Genomic DNA, 16,485 nt, shown 5'->3' on the forward strand with positions numbered 1-16,485 from the left:
AATCCAAGATTGATGTGGCTTGAGTATGAGATTGATTAGCAGCATGCTCCCTGTGCTGTCTATTACCTGTGCATGAACTGAAAGGAAAAATGCTTGCAAATCAGTCACAGCTACAGAATTTTACAAACAACTTTGAAAGAACTAAGTCTTAGCTAAAGTCTCAAAGTTACAAAATTGATGGTATGATTCACACTGTACAAAATCGGGACTGGTGCAAAGAAAATATTTTGTGTCTCCTTTCACAGCTTCTCTGTTCTTAGTGCCTGTCTCCATCTGATGATCAGTTAACCTAATAATTAGCCTAAATAATTATTTATCACAAGTTGTTCTTGCAATAATTTTTTGCAACAATTTGGGAATTTCTCCTTTGCTGCCTTTTGTCCTCTGAACCGCTCCTCCTCTTCCACCTGTGTTAGAGGGGAAAATCAGTCCCTCCCATGCAGCTGAACTTGTTGGTCGCGCTCTTGCTTGCTCTTAACCAGCATAAATAGCTCTGGGATTTATTGAAGTAGTGTGAATTGTCTCATCTGGAAAAAGAATCTAAATTTTAGGCATTGTGTTTAAGCTAGCTATAGGCAGTCAGGCATCCCAGGGAGGAATTCTTTCCATTTCCAGTTAGCTTTTTAGGAAAGAGCTAACGCAACAAAGGGAGACACAGCTCTTGGAGATGTGTTTACACACCTTTGCTCCAAGAGGGCGGCTTCATCCTGTGGTGTCTGTGTCTACCCCAGGTAGGTAGCATAAATTATACCACCCCTTCCAAGAGATGCTTCCAGTTTTACATCTCTGGAAAGAATCTCTGCTTATTACACTGTGGTTTTTTTTCCCCTTTAGTTGTCTTCAGATGACTTATTCCTAATTTACTTTGGCATTTGTGAGAAAAGAAACAGTCTGGGATCAATAGTTTTGCTTTAAATGCATTCACTTTGTCATATTAACTTAATAAAATGAAAATAGGAAGAAATGAAAAGATTTCTTAAATGGTATTTGCTAATACCTCAGACACTGTTGTATGTGCACAGTTTGGATTTTATTTTTCTTTTTTTGGTTTAGTAGTAAATGAAAAACCTGACTTCTAAAGAAGTAGAGGCTATAGACACTATTTTTTTTCCTTATCCTCTATTGCTGACCTTGTAATAGGCCTATTAAGAAAGAGTCAGTGTTGATCACTTTAAACATAGTCACAATTTATGAGACTATTATCTCAGATAATCTAAATAGGCACTGTTATTGTGCACTTTATGTTACAGTTCGGCTTTTGAGCTCAGTAAATGACTGGCTACATTATTACCAAGTATTTTTATAGAAGCCCCAAGTGTAGTTAATGTTTCTGTGAACAAGAATCCGATAGCATCGAGACCAGCACAAACATAGGAAAAAACATAGAATAAAGAGCTAGAAGTTTACAGGAAAGGTTAGACCTGTTTGAATAGCAGAGGTATGGTGATTACAGTCTAGGCGTCCTGCAACACATCCATAAGAATCCAGGTGTCCTCCAATCATTACAATGTGGGTGATAGCTTGAAACCCTGGTAGTCTGAAGACACAAGCTGGGAAATCTTTGTCTTGTGTTTCCCACTGTGTTGATTTCAGTGCAAGCATTCAAATCTTTACCTTTCTGTCCTGCCTTTCTCCTCTAGCTCCTAATAGTGACAGTCATATTTTCCTCCTGCCAGTTTGTCCTTGATTTCTTTTCCCACTCTTATTTCTCTAAAGTATATGCTGCAGTCATATTTTAATTCCTTGGTATCCTGCTTGTCGTGTGGTCTACTTGCTGTATCCTCCTGTTATAACATTATTTTTTCCTCTAGCTATGTATCTGATTAGTATTCAGCACTTTAAAAAATGCTTCAGTTTTACTCTCCCTGTGGACTTTCCTTTAAGAGTGTTTACTTCAGGCAAAAGATAGATTATGCTATCATGTTGTAAAATCCTAATAATACCAATAAATGCCTCTAATGGAATGAATTCTGTCCCTTTTTTACTAGAGTACCATTGAGTAGGTGTCCCGTAGTGGTGGGTTTATTAGAAAGGAAAATCCAAATATATATATAAAAATAGAAATAAAGCTAGCTGTATACTTTAGAAAATTAGAAATATCAGAGTCTATCAATCTAGAATCTGCTTGCAGTTTCCAGTTGCTCTGCTGCCAATAATGGGGTTACAGTAGTGTGAAAACTGAATCAATAAAAGCAACCACATGCCCTCTGAGTCATGGAGCATATTGCATAGCATAGGATATTGCACTGTATATTTCTCCTAATAAAACCAAGCCACTTTTGATGCAGTATAGAAAGGAGTCAGAAAATACAGGGGCTGTTTCTGTTTCTAAGAGAATGAGTGACATATGCTGCTTGTATTTTGCTTGGAGCGCAGAACTATTGAGAATTAACAGTGGTCATGATAGGTTTCCTTTTCATTTATATCCACTTTGTGTTTTCCTTCCCAGCACTGCTGCAATATATGTCTTTGGTGATCTTGACCTTGGAAATCTATTGGAAGCAAACTCTGTCCTGTAATGCAGCCCATTTGCTGCAGTGAGTGTGCTGCTGGGAAGAAGTTACCTTGGTGTCTAGTATTGTCTTGGGTAAAGAGTGGAGAACACTCTCAGGTCTCTGTGCATGGAGCCACACCCTCAAAAGCCTTCCTGCCAGCTCTGTACACATGCAGCTGTGAAAATTGAGTATGGATTATGGAGGAGTAAATAATAAGGTGTTTATGGTGCCCTGAGAAAAACATGATATGCAATATCCAGTCTGAGGTGACAGAGTCAGAGCTACAGAAACGTGGATAAATCTCTTCTGGCAGCTGCTGCTGCTGGCAGGGCATCACAGGGAACAGTTCTGGAACTCAGCTGTTTGGTTCCAGATGCTCTGAGAGGGTTCACAAAGTGCTCATCTACAAGTGCTTTGAGAACAGGCTGTCTTACCTGACCTAGTCCAATTTTCTACACAGGCCAGGCTGCTTTTTTCTCCTTCCTTGTGTGTGATTGTTGGCTGCTGAAGGTAGAGAAGAAGGTCACACTGGTTGTTGTAGTTGCAGAGTTAGGCTTTTTGACAGTTGTCGAAAGGTCAGGCTGCTTGCTCTTTTACTATCTGTCTTGAGTGCAAGTAAATAAATGAAACACATTGAGGCAGAAAATCCCAAAATATAATAGTTCAGAGTATCTTTTCAGTTGAAATGGCACTTTATTCCTTTATAAAACCTTGCATAGAAGAGTACAAGGAAAATTTACCAGTTTGATTTCTTTTGAAAATGCGTTCTTAGGACTGCCAGCTTGGAAATCAGCTGGAAGAAGCAAGGGGAAACATTCATTGTTACACAGGGTGTGACAGCTAAAGTGTCTTTAAAGGAGGGGAAAGTTTCTTTATAGCTGTCCTCCATCAGGACATCAAATTGCTACAAAAAGCAGTTTACTATATGCTGTCCAGAATTAATAAATTGAGTTATTGATGAAGGATCCTGGTTACCACCTCAACCAAAAGGAACACCAAGGGGCACAGTGTCCTGTCCACAGAATGGAATTTTTCTGTGCAGAACATGTATTTTGTCTGAGATACCAAGCTCATACTGATTCAGCACTTGAGACAATAAATCTTTTTCTGAAGCTGGGGTCTCTGCGTATTAGTGGCAACATAGTATTGAGGCTGAGACTGATAATGGCACTAAATAATCATCTCTTTTAAAACAGAAATTACTTTGATGAACATAAACATGAATATCAGCGTAAGTACAGGGTGTGCTTAGTACAATTTAACATGACCTTCATTTTGATAACAGCTCTAATTAGGTTTTATTGAAGCTGACTATGAGTTATGTTTGCATTACTGGAGAGCCTCATGGATTGTTTATCTGCAGTTTTGTGACTTTCATTGTTTTTTATTAGTTTTCTCTTATACGATGTGTTTAATCCCTCGGGCAGATGAAACATCCACAAAATAATTAAGTGTTCCCTGACAGAGGTGCCAGGAGGAGAGTGCACTGACAGTTTAAGTCCACAGCACTCAGAAAGGGCCGTCCAGGCAATTCCAGAGGAGGAAGAGGCATCAGTTGAGCTGCATCAGCTTCCTGAAGCAGTGTACCACTAAGTCTCTTGGACACTACTGCTGACCTAGGGAAGAGGGATAACACAGGGATAACAGGATCTGGTATTTGAGGGATCCAGGCTTGTCTGATGTGCATTCAGGGGATTTGCATGTGATTTGGCTGTGCTTTGCAATTATGTCAAGTTCATCAGATTGACCTAACAGCAGACTTCTCCAGCCACCAGCACAACAATTAGAGCAAGGCTTGTTCTTTAGGTCCAATATATTTTTAAGATGCATGTTTGCATGAGCATGAAGAGACTCACAGGGTAACCTTAATTACTTCATAACATTTTCTTCCCTGGTTGTATCCTCTTGTGACTCTTCTGGAAGTGTCGGATTCATACTCTTAGAGGGACACAGTGTAATTCTAATCCAAAAGTTTTTTAGTATCTTTCCTTTATTTGTGTCATGTGTCTACGCTCAGCTTTTCCTTAAACTCACACCTGATTTGTGTAGGGAAGTGCTCACATATAAGTTTAGGTTTGAGAGAGGGTGAAAAGCTGCTATGGAACATAAAAATGCCTTGTTATTTGAATTTGAAAATTAAGAGTTCCTCCTTATGTTTTTAAGGTGGCTTTTGGATATTTTGCAGTCATATATACAAATTCTCATTTCAGCTGCTAATTCTACCAATCTACTCTTTCTTAGTAAAATTTCACATTCCTGTAGGTTTTGATAGTATTAGATTATGAGGCTTTAGGAAGGAATCTGGTTCATGAAACATGACATCTTTCATCACTGCTAAGATTCTGTGTAATATAGGTATAAAAAAGCCATGTTTAGATCTACAAACATTAAAGTTTAATTAGAATGGATAGAAATTGCTATTTAAGGAAATATTCCTGCATTTTTCATAGTAGCTCTAGTTTAACAGTCCTGTGTCTAAATGTCATGTACAGCCAAGATCCTGAATGTAGATGAGTGTGATTTCTCCAGAAAATGTAGAAATAGCTCTTTTGGGATTTGTGAAAAAATGTGTTTTTCCATGTATGCTGTTATGCATCATCTTTTATTTATCAAAATGTAATTTGATGCTTTCATTTCTTCTCTTTTAGCTACAAGGATTTAGTAGGTTAAGGACACTGATACTGAGTGCCAGCTGTGAGGTATTTTTTTCCCCAAGCAGAAGAGGGACAATAGTTTGGAGACGTGGCCCATGGCTCTGAGAGCTGCTCACAGTGGCTACAACACTGTTAGAAACCAAACAACTTGTCAGAACACTTGCAGATTAGGATTAGAAGAAGAAGGAAATGGAGGATTGATGCAAGGGGAAATATGAAGTGATTGAAACCCTACTCTCATTACAAACAGCTGCTGATTTTTTTTTTTTTCCTATTCAAGGTAAATAAGTACAAAACATTGTTTGCTAATCAGGTGACAGCTTCATTACTTTGTTTCAGAGACCAAGGCACACATCATTTTTGGCTGCAAAAGTCTGTGGTTTTACTTCACAAAGTTATTTGGAAGATTTGATTTTAAAAGGTAATAATTTAGAAATGTATTTTTTCACAGGTAGTGACAAGAAAGGTGCTAAAAGTACTTCGGCTTTGAAAAAGATAAAATATATTTAAGAACTGACTAAATTATTTTTAAAAGTTATGCCTATTTTTAGCAAAGATATTTTCAACCTAATAATCTATAACAGCTGAGTACAAAGTTGAGCACAGCAGACAGGGACCATTGAGCTCCTGGAGTTAAGGGTGCATTAGTGTTTCTATTACAGTCTTGTGTATTTTGCAAGATAAGATGGTTATAGTAATTGGTTCCAGACTGAAATGTAGCTTGAAAGACTGAGACCTGAGATCACAAGTTATACTTTTAGAAAAGTATTCTGGGAATTGCTTAAACTACTGTGCTTTGTTTATGTTATGCTGGATTCCCAAGGTCCCCATTAAGGTTCACAGTTGCATTAAAAGCAATTTTGCATAAACAGGCACAGTACCCCATACAAGTAGTCTGCAGTCTCATACTCTCAGATGAGGGTGTGGTTTCAATAGGTGCTTAATCCTGCCATCAGGATTAGGGAGTCTGTTACTGAAACATGGGGCTGAAATGCCACTGGGGCATACTGAGGTCTTTCAGCTCACCAGGAGTGCAAGGATCAACCTGTCCATCCTGTATCCATAGGGAAAGCTTTGAGGTCCTTGAGGGCTGATAGCACCGTTGGCTGCAGGACCTTTATTCCCTGGCTCTACAGGCTGACTCAGGGGAAGGGATAACCTGTTCACAGAATCATTCAGGTTGGAAAAGACCTCTAAGATCGTTGAGTACAACCTCTGAGTGATCACCACCTCACCAACTAGATTTTGGCACAAAGGGCACCAGAGTGTAGCTGTTCCACACCCTCTCATTCGGCCCCCATCCTTGGTTGTGCTCTGGCACGATCTCTGCACGTGGAGCAACCTGAGCAGTGGTGTTGGGTGAGCCAAAAGACATGCAGTGCTTCACATTTGAAACCTGGGGCCAAGATGCAAGCTAAGGAATAAAGCAAATTGTTCCCTTTGTTTTAGACTCCCCACAAAGCTCTTTGGGTTACATTTAGCTTGCGCTACCTGATCTATGCATTTTCTGTGGCTAAGCAGAACACCGGGCTAGGAATGTCTGTCACATTCACTAAGTGTCCTTCAGAAAAGTAGCCCTGGTTCTTTCCTAACTTGGGGTTTTAGTTTAGAGGTAATTTCATTTGGGATTGCTGCTTTCTTGGACGGAAGAGAAAGAGGCTTATGTTGTTATTGCTAAAAGCAGGACAGGTTCTCCATGCCTTGTTCTGTTCCTGGCTGTATCTTGAGGACAAAGGTGTTGATTTACCCTTACCATCTGACAGTCATGCATCAGGAAAGTAATAGCTTTGAGAGCAAAGAACTGAACTTCACATTGATATCTTTTCTAAACTATTATTTTCAAAAATGAGCATGAAAACACTTTCTTTTTCTGGTGTGAATGAGATGTTACTGTCATATTTGGCCTGAGGTATTTATGATTTACTCCACAGAATCAAAACAAAGTTTATAAAGAGTTTGTCACAGAGCCTCAGGTAGTTAGTTATCCACTTGCTGCTGAGAAAAGATAACTGATAGGAAGAGATACACAGAATTTTTAGAGAGAGACAAACATCTGTATGTAAGGGACTGTTACTAGAAACACTTGTTTCTTCATACTGTTAGAATTCTGAAAAGTTTTTATGCTATGTATTAGTTTTTGCAAATTGCTTGCCAATTTAATATCATCAGCATCTAAACAGTAAGTAATTGCTTATGATAATGAGCACAAACTAATTTACTGGAATATGTTAATATTCACAATGCACTTTAGAACAGCAGGGTGTTCCAAAAATACTACTACTGTTTAATTGCAGTGTTTAGGTTGCATTGTTATTACAAATGCTGGCAATATCATCACAAAGCCAGCAGCTCATTGAATAGCCTCCTTACTGAGACTCCAGCATGTGAGTAGGTAGTATCCTTTGAGAACTAAACAGGTTATGAACAAAACCTTCTGGGTTTAAATAATGATTCTTAATTTCTGATTGATATTTGTTACATGAATAGGCAGAGGGCCTTCTTATGACTTTTAAAGTTTAACTTGACAAATTTCAAGTTCAATAGCATTCAACTCCTATCTCAATATGTGTGTCAATGGAATGAATATTTGTGTGAGATGCAGAAATATACCTAGAAACATGTTGTATGTTACAGATATGCTGTCAGAAAATACTGTAGTGCAGGAGTTCTAAAAACTTCCAAGTTGGTGTGCTGCAGTTTGTTCTGCAGGACTGGTGTTTAGCATATATGAAATGTTTTTTCCTTCTTTTATTGGGAAACGTTCTGCTTTACTTTGGGTTGAGTTTTTTTTTGAGCAAACTTAGAAGAATGCTTATTGAAAAATGGGTTATCCCTGAGCACATTTCTTCACAGAATTATTTTCCACATGCATTGGTATCACTTATAGGCTTGAAGGATTCTTGACACCTTTGAGTGTGTTATTATAAAGTACGGTATTAAAGTAAGGCTTTCCAAACTATTGAATACTGATCTTCAGGATATTAAAAGCAATCATAATTTCCTCCATCCAGGCCTTTGGAAGTGAGTGTCTTACACAAAATCACTGCATTAATTAGGCTGGGTTAGTCTTCAGAGGGTGATTAACTGGTCACCTTTCTTGCGTACACGAGTGAACTCAGTTACAGCTGATAGCACTGGCGTATGGAGTGTCAGAGCCAACACTTAAGTTAGTCCCTGGTGAGATGATTGAACAGTTTGGAGTCCAAAACTCTTTTTTCAAGTCCTCTCCAGACGTTGTGGAATCCAGTGGTAAAACCACCTCTCTCTGATTACTTAACTATGTAACCCAGTGAAAAGCATTAAGATGCATATTTTTCACTGCAGCTTTTTATCCTCTGAATCTGGCAGAGAATTGTTGCTTACAAACAACAGCATAAGGACTTTGCAAAGAAGAATGACAGCAATTATCATAATGACAAAGCATGAAGTGTTTCTGTGCCAGGCCGCAATTGTAAATCTATTATGTAGTAGAACAGAAAGAAGTGGGCAGGGAGTGAATTGTCCCAACCTGGCTGGCCCCTGTTAGCTCTTATTTTAATGGTCTAATAACCTTAAAGATTCAAGCACAAATACAGCTGTGTCTGTGTACCCCTATTAAACACTGTTTGTTTCATGGACAGATTTGATAATGTAAGTAAACACTGATGCAACAAAGTCAATCCTTCAAATAATGACTGTGGAAACTCTCAAAGTACCATTTGTAGCTGCTTGCTGGTTCTTACTTTCAAGCTTCTTTGAGACAACCAAGCAGACACTTTTATATCATTATGATCATTTTATATCATATTATGATACTTTTTGGAGGTTTGAGTGCACAAAATGCTGGAGAAGACTAGATTTGTCATTAAAACTTGGTTTATATATAAAATGAAGTATCCTGAAGTTTTATTCATGACTGGAATTAGGAAGATGGTACCATGCCACAAAACTGCATCAATATGCAGCTTGCTCATCACTCCTTCCCCACGCCAGGTCTCCTTCTGAGATGTCTCTGAACAGCTGTTTCAGGGGTGGATTCATGTGCTTCAGGGAGGATTGGTGTTTTTCCAAAGATTCAATCTCTTGCATTTCATTTTATTTCATTTTTGTTACAAGAATGGTTGGTATTTTGCATTTCAGGATGTAACATCTCTGAGAAACTGTGCTCTTTCTATTTTAGTTCAGCTATAGTCCATGTCTGTCTACTCAGAAACACTCAGAAATGCTGCCTCAAGAATATTTTTGTCTGCTGAATATTAGTAGTTGAGTAATTAGTAGGAGAACATGCATCCACAGAACTTCTTACTACTCTACACTACCTTTGCAAACAAGCAAAATAAAACTTCATTGTTCATTGTCCATAATACAATTATCTGTTCTCAGCAGAGGCTCCCTCTCAGCAAACCCTGTAATTTGTGTTGTTGCCAGATCTTTCTGCTGCCAGCAACAGCAACATCTTATCTTAGTCCAGCATCTGACATGCTTGGGCGTGGATAATTTTTCAGTGACTTCAGCAGGCTTGCAGTTAGCAGTGCTTCCATTTTCAGCATGCTATCTCTTTTTTCCAAGAGATGTTTTGGCTACTTTTGAAAGCTCTTTAAGGATTTTTCAAGATTAAATTATGAGATGCACAATTTAGCAAGGAACATAATATAAAATGTCGCTTAAAATTAACTAAGTTAATGCGAGACTGGATAGCTGGAATATTACATTAGTAAGAAAGCCAATAAGAAATAAAGACTTTTGTCAGGCAATTGAAGAAACTGGGCTCACTTGCTTCCATATAAGAAGTTGGTTTATTCTTTTCAAGGGCTCAATGGATATACCTTTTCAGCTGTAGCTAAAAATAGCCCTAACCATCACATTTATGTTTCCTAGTAACATTGCTTAATCATAGCTCTGTACAGACCAAAGCAGGCAGATATGGAATGACATATTGACATGTGGAATTCTCGCAAACTAAGCACACCAAGCATACTGCACCAGGCTTAGTGTTATGTCTTTCTTCCCTCTTCAGAGTTCTGCTTTCTACTGCCAAGGCTTATGGCCCAGCAGAGTTACCATGTCCACTTCTGTCACGAGTTCAGCAGCATTCTCACTCCTGCTCTCTAACTGCATTCCCACAGACCTTAGCCTAGAAGCATGCTAGGCACTTGCAGCCAAGCTCCTGTCCATTCTAACATTATTAAATGACTTAAGGCCAGCTATTTCAAATGTTTTGACCCCCATTTAAAGAACAGGGGGGTTATTTTTAAAGGTTGCCACAAATGCAACAATGCTTCTGAGAATCAGAATACTGCTGTAGGTGCTTGAATAAAAACATAACTTCAGGCACTAACATTTTTCGTGAAATAATGACTTACAAATAATTGTTATTTCTCTGACAAGCACATTGTCTTTGATGCACCTAAACAGAGAAAACTTAATTTTGTTTTTTCTTTCACCAGTTTTTGGCCTATGTGCACATCTGTGCAGAGCTACTTTTGTGAGAGATGGTCAGGTCTTAGCTTCTGTCTTCAACTTACTGGCTTCCCAGCTGAGTCAGCAAGTTTGGGAACTTGAACAGCTCAAGTTATTTGGCTTAGGGAATTTTTAACTTTCGCCAGGTATCTGTTGATACAGGTTGTAAAGTCCCTGGACTAGAACCACTGAATGATTTCACACAGGGCACCAACAGATGGTGACAACATTTGGTGTCTATCAACCTGCATAGTATTTGAGCTAATGTCCTAGTTCTTACATCCTGTTACAAATCCCTTCAACTAACCAGCCCCTTCCCTGTGTTCATTTTGGATTTGGAACAACTAATAAGCCATAAGGAGAAAATGAGTGCATGTGCAGTTAATTTATTATAATGGAACCGATTGCAGCTGTGGTTAAATTGAAGTTTAGGCCTTGATAATTCCTGATGTCAGGAGTGTGGAGACTGGAATAGTCCTGTTGTCTTCAAGAGTACTTCCCTTTATTGATTTCAGTCTGACAATGGTGTTGAGGAGTACATTAAGAGCAGGTAGCTTGGTGTGTAGCTGCAGTGTGAGCTGCAGGTTGGGCTATGAGGGCCAGGAACCTGTGGCCCAGCCAGGGGACTGGACACTTAGGAACAGCAAGAGCCAACCACATGGTTTGGTGCACTTGGACTGTGAGGTTATCAAAGCTCAGGATCCCTCCTTGATGGCACCAGCTTGAGCTATTAGTTTATTTTGTTATTCCATTATACTGTTGATGAGCTATTGCACCCTGACTAAACCACCTTAAGGCTCTGGAGGTCTGGGACTCTGCTGTGGGAAGCCCAGTGTGGGGCTGGTAAGGTGACTTGGTGTGCTTGGGTGAGTGTGGGGATGTAGCTGGGAAGGGTCTCCTGTCCCAGCTCAGGTGGTGTGAGGGTGACTCCAGAGTGGCACCTGGATGGTCAGACAGGGAAGTTCCCTTAACAATGACTTTGTATTTTATCTGTTCAGAAATACTTTCCAATCCATTTTCTTCTCATATGTGTTTCTCAGCCACACAATTTCCACTAATGTAGACAGTGCTCAAGAAATTTAACTATATGTTGGCAAGATTGTAGGAGAAATAAAACCTTATTTATAGACTCTTGGCTTTTAATTTCCATCTGATTTTTGGCAAGCTTTAAGAATCAGACATGTTGTATCCTTGTTACTTTTATTAGAGTTATAATGGATTAAAATGTTTCATGTTGAGTGCAATATGACATTTAAAGCAGGCTTTAATTTCCAAAAGATATAATTTTCTATCCATCTACATTGTATAATGGTCCAAGGCCCTAATGGGGAATTACTTCTCTTACATTTCATACAGAAATGTTTCAAATTCATTTTAAACAGCATTCATACTGGAAAAGTGATAGGCAGCCCACAAAATTTTTAAACTGAGAGAATCTGGAGAAGAATGATAATTTCCTTTTATCACTCTGTGCCAGATTTGTGTTAGACTGTATCCTTTCATAAAATAAATAGTGATTTTTTGTGTAAGTGAACATATTTTTGAGCTCAACAAACCACAGAACTTTTTGTCCTGTGGATGTTTCAAAGCTAATAAAAATAATTGTACAGCATCAGTACCATAATGCTATCAAGTCCATTGGCATTCAGTTAATCAACTCATGTTTTGGTAATAAATCAGATGAACAGATACTCCTAATTTCTATTCTCTTAGGAGTCCTTTCAGCTAATTCTTGCTTGGCTAAGGTCCTTCTCAAAATTATATTCATTTTAAACACAATTGGAGGCTCTTAGTTCAATGTCTCTACTCAAACTGAGTAGCACTTTACTCCAGATAAGTGATCTAATCTAAATCAGTGGGGTAATTCGAGGTGCAAGATGCTACTTGATTTAAAATATTAAAATCACTCTAGTTGGAAAATTCCTTAAATTCTTTGAAACTTCTATTATAACTATGTCATTTATGATGCAAAGAATGATGCTGACTTGGAATAGTGATGCTAAGCTGTTTCAGGGTTGTTCTTTATAGATATACATGTTTGTTGAGCCATTGTTACTCACAAATTGCAGTTTGTCCCTTACTAACCCTATTTATCAATAGAGCTTGATAGCAATTGGGGAATTTAAATAACAAGAACTTTTTAGAACAGGAATGGAGTATTTTTTCACCCACTTTATTATTGCATGGAAGGTAAAATATTAACAACTGTCCAAATACCAATGCCATAGACTGGAAGAAAGGAGAAGTAGAGAAAGGAGCAGTATTAGGGTTTTTTCTGTGGTCTGAGGAAAAAAAACTTTGCTGCTGTGTTCGTACCCTGAATCTTCAACAAGTGCCACTGGAAAGGGCAGGATGCACAACGTGACTTGGGATTGTGTTGGTTCTATTATCACTTAGACCTTTACCTGGAGACAGCTCTTAGGCATAGCTGAATATAATAAACCACACACAGCACTGGTTTGTAGATCTCTCTGAAAAATTGGCTGCAGGGTGATGAAAAGTCCTGCAGGCTATCATAAAGCAGATCAGGATCACCTTAGTGCTTAGGGAAGAGGAGTTCTATAATGCAGTGTAAAGTGGTGCTTGAATTAATAATAGGAGATACTGTTTTGTTGATTCATTTAAATTAATTGCTCCAGCTGATTCAGTTGGTTGGGGTGTTGAATGATGTGGCTTCAGCCTCTCTTACAGAAACACTGAGTTTTAGAGCTCACTGAGTTTTAGCACAGTGATATGTGGGTTCCATAAAAGGCTGACAGGAGGCCGATAGACGTGTTTTATCTGCTTTATTTTCCTCAGCATCTTTACCTGAAGAGAGAAGATGATATAATTAATGACAATATTAATAACAAAACCCAGCAATGATCTTTGTCAATGCCACTTTGGTCAGTGAGTTTTCTTACAGTTACTCTGGAAGAAGGGAAGATAAATGAATGAAATAATGGAATTACTAAGGAATTGTGCTGCACAGTTTGTGACCTTACAGGTGACAAATGTTATGACTGTTTGTAGCAGTCCTAGTTTGGGCATGCAGTCAGATGGGTACAAGGACCTAACTAGAAATTCTTTGGAATAGCAACAAATTTCCAGGAAAACTTTGAACCTTTATGAAGGTTTGCCAAGCTTGGTCAAAGGAACTCCATAAATATTGTCCTAGTCCCTATTATCCACAAATCTAAGAGAACTGGGCCAGAAAATAAGACATTCATTCTTAACCTGGCGGCTCAAGCTCTTTGGAGAGCTACAGGCAGTAATCCCTTTGAACGTTTTCTCTTTCCCCATGCAATTAAATTCCTCTTCTGCTGTTAAATATCCTGATGTTGCTCTTGCAGGAGAGCAGTTGCAATCCATATTCAGGCTCCTGCCCAGATTTGTGGGAGTGCATCAGAATGCCTTCAGGAAACATTCAGTTGAATCTGGTCTTTAGTTTGAAACACTTCTTCCAGCAGCTTTTTCAATCTCCTTGCCATGGTTAACCCTAATAGCCATACCCTCCTCACCTCAACCCTGTGCATATATTCTCTCTTCTGTGTAAATAATTAATAACATATCAAAGTCTAGGAAGAAGCAATACAGAAGGGTTGTATTTTAATCCATCACATGGATTATTTTGAAACCCTCTCCTCCCCCCCTTCTCCCCCTGGCATATCATGTTTCTGCCTTGAAGCATTCCTTCCTTTACTTACCTTAGAAAATCTGTACAAATATATGAAAAGAAATTTTGTGTATTTTTCTAAACTTCAGCTTGTGCAGACTGGAAATACATAGATGAATATATAAAAATCAGTAGTAATGAAGATTCATGTGCTCATCTGAACATAGTAAATATAAATAATGCTTTCATATAGATTTTTTCAAAATTGTGTATATATATATATATATATATATGTTTCAAAGTTTCATATTGTATATTTTTCATTCTTGGTAATTAATAGTAGTCTGCACAAATAGATTCAGCAGCTTTATCAATTCAAGTAATTAGTTACTGATGGGAATAAGAGGGTTCACGTTGTATCCCAGAATAAAGTACTGATAAGATACAGAAAGAAGAAAATTACATTATTGGGTAATGTCTTGTTACTAGCAGTCCTTACCCTTCATATTTGTAATAATAGTTAAGAATTGATTTTCTATTAATGAAAGTGCAGCTGATAGTTTTCATTACTGAACTTTACAGGCTTCAGTCTTTTCAGTCACAGAATGTGATGGAATCATAGTTTATGAGGGTCCAGAGTTCGATCAAACCATTGCATTCACTTCATCAGCGCCTGAAACCTGATGTGAATGTTGAAAATAAACATTATGCTACTTACATTATATGGGATAAATGGAATTATGTGCATTACCCTTCAGTGCAATATACCTTAAATTCAAAATTGGAATGAACATGAGGAAGGCAGAAAGCTGTTGATTCAAGCAAACTATTAAGCTACATCAAATGTGACTTCAGAGCAATAAATATTGAAAAGCTTTGCAGTCATAAAAAATAATAAATACAGTGAATGGGTTCTAAACAAAATATTTATCTGCTTAATACTGTAGAGGTAAGCAGATGTCCTTGAGTTGCTGCCAGACTGTGCTGAAATGAATGCGCTATTTCATAAAGATGAATTTTGCAAACAAGTAGGACTTCAGAGGCCCAGGCCATTAAAAAAACCTTATTGTATCCTGACCACTGGCGTTTTGCTACAATGGGAACCATGCTTTCATGGGTAAGAATTTCAAAGGGCTGTGTGGACATTTTTCCCAAACATTGTGTGGATGCATGGAAGCATAAAGAATTATGCAGTAAATTCTGTGGCTGAGAGATATAACTGGCATGTTACAAAGTTGTCTGCTTACAAGTACTGTGCTGATGGCATTGCTATTCTTGACATTATAATTCCGCTGCTTTCAATTCTCTGGAGATGATAAACCCCAAACAACACAGTGCCACAAGCTAAGGGAGATGGCTGGAGTTTCGTGACAGTGCTCTAAAAGAGCGGCATAGACATTATGAGGTTTGTCAGAAAGCATAAAAGCCTTTATCAAGCAAGTGAATTAGGCTTCCTCTGTTGTTTCTTACAATATCCAAAGCTGATAGTAAGGAGGTTTGTTTCCAATAACTGCTCAGTTTCTAGCTTTTAATAGTTAATGGGAGGTCGGGCTATAAGCTAAGATCAATCCCAGAGTAATAAATTTTGCATTATTATATTTGTCTTTCTTGAAATATAAACACCAGAGGATCTATTCTCAAATGGCTTCCGACCCATTTCTTTTCACAATTAATACAGGAAATTCGAAGAACGTGACTCCCCGTACAGCTCAGACAGAGGCAGATCTGTATTCATCAGCATGGATTAATTAGTCTTTTACCAGACACGCAGTTACTTCGAAGAGCTACAAAATGGGCAGTTATAAAGGAGGGAAAGCTTTCTCACAAAAACCTATAAGCCACATGTTCCTGCAGATAAGAGATACTTTTTTTAACTTCGATGTTTATTCTATGTAGTTTAAGATTTACAGCTAGATTTATCCAGCTCCACTGACATTGACCTTGCCTTCAATGCAGCAGCAGTACGGAGTGAATTGCTCTTCCCTGGTTGATTTGAAGGGCAGTATTTAACAAAAAAATGCAGCAAAGATTCACTCTGAATAAGAACAGCAGAGCTTCTCATTGTTCAGATCTGAAGACTTACTTCTGGGTCATTGTTTTCAGTATGAGTCCACCATGCTTGGCAGGCTTTTTCTTTGTCTTCTAAATTGGGTAAACACATCTGTTACAACCAAGAAAAGGAGAATTATGCACTGCCACTTAAATCTTACGGACTATTCTAACAGCTCCATCTGTGACATTGAGGTGTAAGGAGTTGTTTTTTCTTAGCCTTCTCATTTTTGTTACTTATAAGAACCTCATT

The 16,485-nt window shown here is 38.2% G+C and overlaps 1 protein-coding gene across 23 annotated transcripts in view; it reads left to right on the plus strand.

Annotated features, from left to right (window-relative positions):
• Positions 1-16,485, plus strand: part of NRXN1 (neurexin 1) — a 675,655-nt gene that overhangs the window by 446,384 nt on the left and 212,786 nt on the right. The window lies entirely within an intron of this gene.

This window comes from Pseudopodoces humilis, chromosome 3 (assembly GCF_049639895.1).
Source record: "Pseudopodoces humilis isolate 2021_Gansu_Grassland_sample_001 chromosome 3, ASM4963989v1, whole genome shotgun sequence".
Classification (NCBI taxonomy): domain Eukaryota; kingdom Metazoa; phylum Chordata; class Aves; order Passeriformes; family Paridae; genus Pseudopodoces; species Pseudopodoces humilis.